At 45.1% G+C, this 9,730-nt stretch overlaps 1 protein-coding gene across 1 annotated transcript in view; it reads right to left on the reverse strand.

The window, feature by feature from the left end:
* The window catches only part of STAT6 (signal transducer and activator of transcription 6), a 54,525-nt gene extending 45,563 nt beyond the window's left edge, over nt 1–8,962 (reverse strand). Inside the window, exon 1 of the mRNA XM_083486623.1 lies at nt 8,684–8,962. The gene's annotated coding sequence lies outside the window, so the exon portion shown is untranslated. The remainder of the gene's footprint in view (nt 1–8,683) is intronic.
* Nucleotides 8,963–9,730: the final 768 nt, after the last annotated feature.

The following is a 9,730-nucleotide window of genomic DNA, read 5'->3' on the forward strand; positions in this document are numbered from 1 at the left end:
AGATTGCACAACAGGGACAAAAACAGGAGCCTTGTTCACTATTGAGGGGAACACTAAAAAATCTCATCCCACAGATGCAGTCCATTCTAGCACCACATAACCTGAGAATATTACAATATTGGGGCAGCATATAACTTTTAAAATTATAGAATGAGAACAACATTAGCAATAGCAACAACTCTACTCCCTCATCTGACTAGGCCTAATTCTGGATGGCAGGTTATAGTACTAAAGTAACTGAAGAAGTAAAACAGGAAAGAAAGCAGACTTACCTCCCTATCACCATGCCTGAGAAGCGCCTGCCATGACCTGCAAGGCATGTCAACATGGTCTGCTCCAGATATTCAGGACTGCAACTCCCATCATCCTCAGCCAGCATGGACAACGGTCAGAAAATATGGCAGCTGTAGTTCAAAATATCTGGAGGGAACTATGTTGGTGAAATGTTTCTGATGAAAATATAGTTATGAAGCAAACCAGCCCTTCCTTTTCCCTTGAAAATGTAATTATAATACCTGCCATGGCAAAGAGAAACACTAATTGATCAAAAGGTGATGAGACAAAGCCAAACTCCATTGGCTGCTGAATTTTTGAGACTTCCAGAGCTATCTATCAAATGGGTTTAAAACAAACAAACATTTGATGGTAAAACTGCAATGGTGCCATAAAATCCCCAGGTAGCTGATTAATGAGATCAGTAAATTCTTAGAGGGGGAGAGAAATTTTTGGATATTTTCTGCCACGGGTTCAAAAATGACATGGTCGCCCTTGGTACTATGGCCATGCATCTCAACTTGGGGAACGGGAGAATGAGGAGAGGCAACATTTGCTGTTTCACCTTGTTAGGAGACCCCTTACCCCTCAGAGTTAACAATTCTTAGTTTAACAGTCAGTCCCTCTTCCCGGGGAACTCTGGGAATTGTAGCTGTGAGGGGAACAGGAGTCTCCTCACAATTCTCAGCACCCTTCCCAGAATTCTTTGGGGAAAGCCATGACTGTATAAGGTGGTGTGATACTGCTTTAAATATATAGTCCAGATGGGACCTCAGGCAGCAAAATTGTGTAGGCCAGCTGTGCCTATCTGTGTAAACTAATAGAATTTTTCAGTATTCACACAAAGGTCATGCAGTACAAGTGGCTCACATCTAAAGTCCTGGAATTTACAATCTGATGCATGTTACATAATATGTGGTGGGGGTAAGATTTAAAATCTCTGCAGTCACACCCACGGAAAGCTGTTACAACTTCCTGCCAAAGTTTCCTTCTTGGGGAGGAAGAAAGTTTATACCACCTGCAACCTTTCATCCTATCAGCAATATAAGGTGTGCAGCAGCAGGTTTGTGACTCTTACCTTTGTACAGGAGGGTACAGCCCAGCCATACAAAAGGCAACGTTTTCCGCACGCATCTCTCTGTCCCCCATCCAGCTAAGCAAGAAGTGTTACCAGAGCTCAAGAAAATGTTCCAGCCAGGCAAAAGCTCTCAAGAAAGGACCAGAGCAGGACCCGTCTGAGCTGTGGACTGGAAAAGGGAGTGTGACCTAGAGAAATTTCAAAGGGTGAGGTAGAGAGGTCTAGAGGGCAACTCCCAGCCCCAGGCCCTGAGATTTCCCACCTCTGCTCTAAATGCACAATGATGCTTTGCCTCACTACAGAAGTCTTTTAATTTGGCATGAAGGAAACAGGCAAGACATATCGCAAGGAAACCTGACAGCACTCTCTATTCAGGAGCATATTTCACTGAGTACGTCATAGCGAGTTCATCCTGACTCAAACATCCTTCTTTCAATTTATTTGAAGTGCAAGATGGCTGTGTCACTGCTTCTGTTATTCTTCAGAATTCATTCAGTGGTTTGAGAAAGGGATCCCTGCCCAGGATCTGTAAATTCATCCCACTTTGCTTCAGGTAAACAGATTTTGCAGGTTTTGTTATTGCTTAAAAAGGCCACAGAAGCCTGTATGCTCAAAAGCAAAAGTGGGATCTAAGAAATATCTGTTCAGTGAACACACAAAGCTAGAGAAGGACAGTGCTGGATAGCCAAACCCTCAGCATCAATGTGAAGATAAAGGCAAAAGACCCCTGGACGGCTAAGTCAGGTCAAAGGCGACTATGGGGTTGCCGCGCTCATCTCGCTTTCTGGCCAAGGAAGCCGGTGTTTGTCCACAGACAGCTTATCGGGTCATGTGGCCAGCAGCACTAAACCACTTCTGGCGCATGGAACACCATGACGGAAACCAGAGTGCATGGAAACACTGTTTACCTTCCCGCCACAGCGGTACCTATTTATCTACTTGCACTGGTGTGCTTTTGAACTGCTAGGTTGGCAGAAACTGGGACTGAGCAAAGGGAGCTCACCTGGCTACACCCCCTTGGCACTGTATAGTGGCATTTATGTCGAAGGGGGCCAAACCATGTAGAAATACACACACTAGACTCCCTCTACACAAGCAGGAAACCGGATTGGCTGTCAGGGGGTGTGGCTAGCAGGGATATTCCAACTTTCCCCTCCCATGTTCACTGAATGGGGGGAGGAGGTAGTCCATCTGTAATATTGTTCTTTCAAACCACTTTCAGCTCTCTGAAAAACAATTGTCCATCTCCAGCCTCAAGTGTATACACTGGTACCTCGGGTTACATATGCTTCAGGTTACATACGCTTCAGGTTACAGACTCCGCTAACCCAGAAATAGTGCTTCAGGTTAAGAACTTTGCTTCAGGATGAGAACAGAAATTGTGCTCCGGCGGCACGGCAGCAGCGGGAGGCCCCATTAGCAAAAGTGGTGCTTCAGGTTAAGAACAGTTTCAGGTTAAGAACGGACCTCCGGAACGAATTAAGTACTTAACCCGAGGTACCACTGTAAACTGACACATACCGTATTTTTTGCACCATAACACTCACTTTTTTCCTCCTAGAAAGTAAGGGGAAATGTCTGTGCGTGTTATGGAGGGAATGCCTACGGGTGGCATGCCTACGGATTTTCCTGCTCTAAAAACTATGTGCGTGTTATGGTCGGGTGTGTGTTATAGAGCGAAAAATACGGGTAAATATCAACCAACTTTGACCCAAGAACAGCAGCACATGCTTCCTCTCTCTCTTTCTCTCTGGTAGATTTACTCCATTTCCACTATATGTTGCTGCCCTGCCCCAGATCCCCAAACACCTTCTGACCAAATGCAAGCTACTGCAGGCACTGAGCCTTTCTTAAAGGACCACAGGCTCTCTGATCACCTTGGTTTTAGAACACCCTCCTGCTGCTATCAGATGCCACATTCTCCACATCCTCCAGTCACAAATCCCAACATGTTTTGATTTTGCATTTCCTTTGACCATAATTGCTAATCATAACTGATTTGCAATTTCAACCTAGAAATGCTAGGCTTGGCTCCTATCAGCAGCACCCCGTGATGCAGGCAGCATGGGTGGCGCACCGTTGCTCCCATGTCTCCCAACACTGTGAGCTGTGGGCATTTACCAAGTGGAGGTGGGGCGGGAAGAGACGTGTTTGACCTGGTGTGGTGTGTAGCAGCAGAAAGAGCAGTTTGGCCCTGCCATCACAGGCCACACCGGGCCAAGATCCCTGCCTCTCTCTCGCCCCTTCCAGTCAGAGCCAGCAAACACTGCGTTGGGCAGCTGGGAGAGCAAAGGTGCCCCACTGGTACCACTTCACAGGCAACTGCAACTGTCTCCTGTGTGTACAGCCGTGCAATAAATCAACCATGAAGCAGGTGGATCATATCCACACCACGCCATGATCCTCCTGTTTCATGGTAGCTTTACTGCAGTGCTGCTATACACAGAAGCTAAGCCCAGGATGTTTGGGTATTTTTAAAAATTGTTGAATTGACTACAGTCAAACCTCGGTTCCCAAATGCCTCCGTTTTGAAACGTTTCAGCTCCCGAACACCGAAAACCCGGAAGTAAATGCTCCAGTTTTTGAATGTTTATTGAAAGCTGAACGTCCGACACAGCTTCTGCTTGAGTGCAGGGAGCTCTTGCAACCAATCGGAAGCCGCACCTCAGTTGTCAAATGTTTTGGAAGCTGAACAGACTTCCAGAACAGATTATGTTTGACAACTGAGGTTTGATTGTATTTGGTTCTAAATATTTAACTGTTTAATTAACTTTATAATTTTATTAAACAATTCCTATATTATTATTTTAAAAGAAACAGTTAAATCAATTAAAATACAGATTACACCATGCAAAGTGCATGATATATAAACTAAGAACCCAACCACCAAGTAGCCCAAGTGTTCTTTCTGCACTGAATTCAGAACTTTGAAAGCAAAATTCCAGCCCATGCTCTTTACAGGAAATGTTAAATAGGCTCCACTTCATCTGAAAACATCTGTTTGAATTCTACGTTCAGTTTAATAAAACTTTTCCCCCCATGATTGTGACATCCCAAGCAACTTTTAAACAACTGGTACCCTACATTCCTTCCAACAGTGACTTTTTCTTTCTTTACAGAAACTAAAACACATTCTGCCAAATAGCATTATAACATTATTCCTGCTTAACTATTTCTTAGGCATTTCCTTAAGCTAACATTAAAAGGAAAAAGGCTTCAAATAGGATAGTGTGTGAAAGTAAGAAAAAGGGTCTCAGAAAATGAATTAAGGAATTGTCCATTTTCTTTATACTGACTCATCAGAATAAAACTTCAATTAAAGGCAAAAAAATTAAATCACATTATAGTTTAGTAGTCAGGAAATTATATTGTATTGCAGGATTTTGGCAATGATAACCCGAGACCAGGAAAGGAAGGAAATCAAGGCAGATTATGTAAGACCAACTCTCTCTCTCTCTCTCTCCTTGCTCCTTGGATGCACACAGCTGACAGAATTCCTAGCACTGTGCCTGCCCTGTCTGGCACAGAGGGTCCTAGGAAGGAGGTAGCCAGCAAGAAAATGAGGCAAAGACTTCTCTGGACCCTTCTCTTGTGGTAGACCAGAATTTGAAGAAGGTTGAAGACCTGGGTGGGAGTAGGAGGACAAAGGAGGTGCCTGATCCTGGTGCAGCTGCGGACACTGCCCTGGGCATTTCCAGTGAGCAGGGGAGGGGAGGGGAGGGAGGGTCTGTGCAGACCAAGGCCAGATCTTTTGCCTCCTCTCTCCTTTCCGCATTTGGGGAGGGGGGAATGTTGAAACCAGTAATTCTGCTGCACTCCAAACTTGTCACCTGGGCCATGTGCCTCTTTAATTCCCCCTGCCAGATTCAGCGCTGCAACAGCGCTTTCTCCACTTGCAATTCCCAGAAAATGGCATTCAGAGATATACCGCCTCCAACCGTGGAAATAAGAAGGCAGCCACCATGGCTAGTAGCCACTGACGGCCCATTCATGGGCAGTAAGGCTATTACTACATACTGTGCAAGCACATTCCATAGTTTAACTCTGCACAGTGTGAAGAGCTACTTCATTCTGTCTACCTTCAATCTTCCAACACTTAGGTGCTATCCACACTGTACACTTGAAGCACATTCAACACACATTTGAAGCATATGGCTCTCTCCCCCAAAGAATCCTGGGAACTGTTGTTTATTAAGGGTGCTGGGAACAGCAGCCCTGCGAGTTGTAAGGTACAGCCTTAAACTGTGGGATTTATTGTCCTAAAAATCCAAGCTTCTTTGAAAGAAGTAAACCACAATCCTGGCAGCATTTTCTCAGACTTCTCCTGGACTTCCTTATGATTTTGGCAAACACAATATGCTGTATCTTACCATTTGCACAATATACCCACCGATATTCTGCTTCCACTGTATTACACCACACGACTTGACACGGCTCTTACTCATCTTCTGAGCAACCACCACCCACTGTCCCCAAAGCTGCAGGCGGTACACATTTTGCTGGTTAGGCAATCCTCCCCAAGGAAACCAAGTGAATAACATATTTGAAACACTTCCCCTTTATTACCGTCTCCACTGCCCCTTAGACCTTAGTACAGTTTGACAGGGTGCCTCGTTGGGCAAGATTATGATCATGATTTCTGATTTTTATACCACTCTTCAACCAGATTCCCATAGTGCTTCACTACAAGGATAATACTATTATTATGCAAGTACAAACGCCTGAATTTACCAAAAGTCTCAAAATCATAAGCTATATAAAAACAGTAGGATTAAAACTGTGTCTGAAAAGTTTGAGAAGATACAACAAAGCCTTTACTTGGCCCCAAAAGGACATTAAAGTAGGTACAGGCAGACCTCTCTAGGGAGAAAGGTGTTGAGATCTATCCTAGCACATGGGGAAGGACATAAATAGGCTGGCTGTCCTTCAACCACCCTCCAGCCCAAGATGTTAAGTAATAATAATACATAACACATATGCCTTATCTTGCCATGATTCTGGTATTGCATGCGGAGGAGTGGAGCCTGAGATAAAAGCGATGAGACAACAATAAAGATTCATAATCAGATCTCCGGAATCAGGAGTGGGAAATTTTGTTCAGTTGGAGGGTCACATTCGCTTCCCTTCTCAGAGGACCACAGGCAAGTAGTCAGCGGGACAATGGCAAAAGTGGGTGGAGAAACAAATATAAATGGTATATTTGTACAGCTGGCCAGTTTCTACACATATTTGCACCCCTTTCTCTGTTCTTCATCCAGACAAGTAAGAGGCAAAATCTGATTTCAAGGACATGTTCCGGTCATGTAAAAATCTTTGGGGTGCAAAGCAGGGCCAGGGCAGGAATGTGGCTTAGGGAGAGTTGCAATGGTCAGATAGGAGAGGTCTGCAGGGCTGCATTTGGTTCCTGGGCCTACGGTTCCCAACCCCTGCTTTAAATGTTTGTAAAAAGCAGCCACAGTGGGCATGCACACAGACCCTAATCTCAGATTCAGGTTAGGGCCCCTGATGCTTTGGAAGTGAGGTGGTGGGGATTAACACTTTCTTTGGTGCTTTCTGCAACTTTACAAAGCCCTTTTACAGGAGATAAACCTGTAATTAGGCAATATGCCAGATGGGCATTTTATGCTAAAATATTTCTTGCTAGTTTGGATACATGAATTGAGAGCTTTATGCGGCCATTATGGTGCACCAAAATGAACTGTTGTTAGAATTGAGCATTATTGTATTAATTACTAAACTTGACTATTCTAGGAGTTTGGTCAATTATTTGTTCCTGTAATAAACCTAATTGCTATGAAATATTGTCAGGAGCAACACTACTGTGAATGTAGTGGTTCCTAACCAGGAGGCGTCACACCCACACAGACTGGGTCCTGTATTCATCGGGTTGAATTCTGTGCTCAGCTTATCACTGCTGTATCTGTATCTCTTGTGTTGACTTGCCTTCTACAAAAACAAATCAAAACTGAACTCAGGGGGAGAAATGAGATAGATTTTGTATATATACTCCATTTAGGTGGCCCCTGGTTCATGAATGCATCTGATGAATTACACTTTTTTAAAATTCCTGCACATTTTAAAAATTCCTGCTTTTAACAGCCTTTTATGGGCAATTCTAAAATTTGTTTTATTTTGTGTAAACCTCTGAGAAGTTTTGTACGTTACAAATCAATAGTATATAATTCTTGTAAAAGGAAAGAGAATGGAACGCTCCCTAGGCCACAGAGGCACAAGCCACAGAGATATATTTTAAGTCTGTGAGGCAACACACACTCTCTCTTGCGCTGTGTGTGTGTGTGTGTGTGTGTGTGGCTTCTCGGTGCAACATCCTGCTAACAAGTTTTCCGGAATTCCCCAACATAAATTTGCACATACGCTGCAAGCACATGCACCAGGACACACTTTCAAAGCACATTTGTGAGCTGGGATTTGAATCTATTAGCAGTGAACTTTTTAGGAATAATGTTTTATTGGGTTTTATAAACAAAGATCATAGGAATAATAAATGATACAAATAAATAAATAGACCAAGTCTTCTCATGTGATTTGTAAAAATAGCATAATAAATGTGCAGCAATATCTACAACATAAGGTTCATCACTAGTGGTCAGCGTCTAAGTTCTTGGTTTCTGAAATGGTTTAATCAAAAACAATGGGGGAACAGGATAGAACAGTTAACAGATAACATTCAACATCACATAGCTAAATGCCTAATCAGGAGCTCTTGTGATTGTGCTTAGATTAAGTGTGAATAATGTCGTTTTTATTTTACTTTACCAATGAAATAATATAAAGTGTTGGCATATTGATAAACGGGAGGGGGAGCGTTCAAAGAGAAGAAAATATTTTCTGCTTGAATTTAAATTTAGACTAATCAGATTGAGCCAAATGCTGGTGGGGATGGGCTGCTCGTTTTCTGGAATACTGGCAATCTGTTACGAAATTAAACTGGAGTAAAGTCACCCTTCTTGATCTGTCCACGTGTCAACTGTAGTTTATTTGTTAACAGCAGTGGCCCTTTTTAAAAAAGGCAGAGCGGCGAATTACAAATCTGGAACGAGACCCAAGCGAGCCTGGCCCTGGCAGCTCCCAAACTTATTTACTTGGAGAAAGACCCGCTGAAGCCAGCATGTGCTCGCCCCTCGTTTCCAAGGCGCCTTTTCCCCGGGCACCTTTGGACGCGGACGGGCTCCCCGGCGCCCCCGCAGCCTCTTCTCCGCCCGCCCGCCCGCTCGGAAGCCACCTGGGCGCACCTGCGCGCGTCTCCTCGGCCCCCCGCCCCGGACCCGGCCGCCCCCCGCCCGCCCCGCGGCGCCTCCAAGGCGGGCCAACCTGCTTGAAGCCACCGGGGTCCCTTCGCTCGCTCGCTCGCTGCGCTCCTCGCCGCCTCCAAAGAGCCGCCTCCCTCGAGCCCTCGAGTTTTTAAATCCACCTGCTTTGAATCCCAACTTTCGAGCTTCGAAGGGAGGCGACGCCGCCGCCGATCCCCGAAGCTGGGGGTGGATTTCCTTCTTCGGACGCGGCGCTTTGGGGCGGGGCGCGATCTGGCGGGCGTCAGAGCCCAGCCCGGAATCGCACGAGCGAGCGAGCAGCGCCCCGTGATCCAGGAAGAGGGACGGGCCGGGGCGGCGGGGCCTCCTCTCCGCGCGCGCGTGGCCCCCTTTCCTGGCAAAGGTCCGGAAGCCCGCCAGGCGAGCGCTTCCCAAATCCCTTTGGCTCGCGCGCCGGGCTGAAGTTTATTGTTCGTGTGGCTTTTGCATTTTCTGCTGCGCTGCTTAAAGTCGCCTCCAGAGCCTCGTGGCAAAAGATGATGGCTAAACTTAGGAATTACTGTTAACAGATGGAAAATATTTCTATTAAAAATATTTCTTCCCTGTTCAGGGAAGTTTTTAATATTTAACGCTGTATTGTTTTTGACACTTGATTGGGAGCCGCCCAGAGTGGCTGGGGAAACTCAGCCAGATGGGCGGGGTATAAATAATAAATTATTATTATTATTATACATTATTTGTTCATGAAAGCAGCTTCTCCCTGATGGAAAGGGCTGAGAGGCTGCGTTGAGTAACAGCAACGCCTTCATGACACCCAAAGGGGCCTTTTGGCTCTGGATGGATTTGGAAGAAGGAACGGGATTAAATGGCTGCACATTGTAAGGGGGATTCGGAGGTCTAAACTGAAACTCAGTGTAGCCCTGATGGTATCCCTGTTATCAGTTATCTCACAGTATATGGTCACTGTTTGTATTTGCAGCTGTTTAAGTTTATTTTAACCTGATTGCATGGATTTGTCATGACCTTTGGCTAGTATAATAAATTTATTAATGATTACAGTGCTTTTAACATAGCAAAGATGGGGCACGTGAAGATCTGCATGGGGAAC

This window comes from Podarcis liolepis, assembly GCF_965112155.1.
Source record: "Podarcis liolepis genome assembly, chromosome: 2".
NCBI lineage: Eukaryota > Metazoa > Chordata > Lepidosauria > Squamata > Lacertidae > Podarcis > Podarcis liolepis.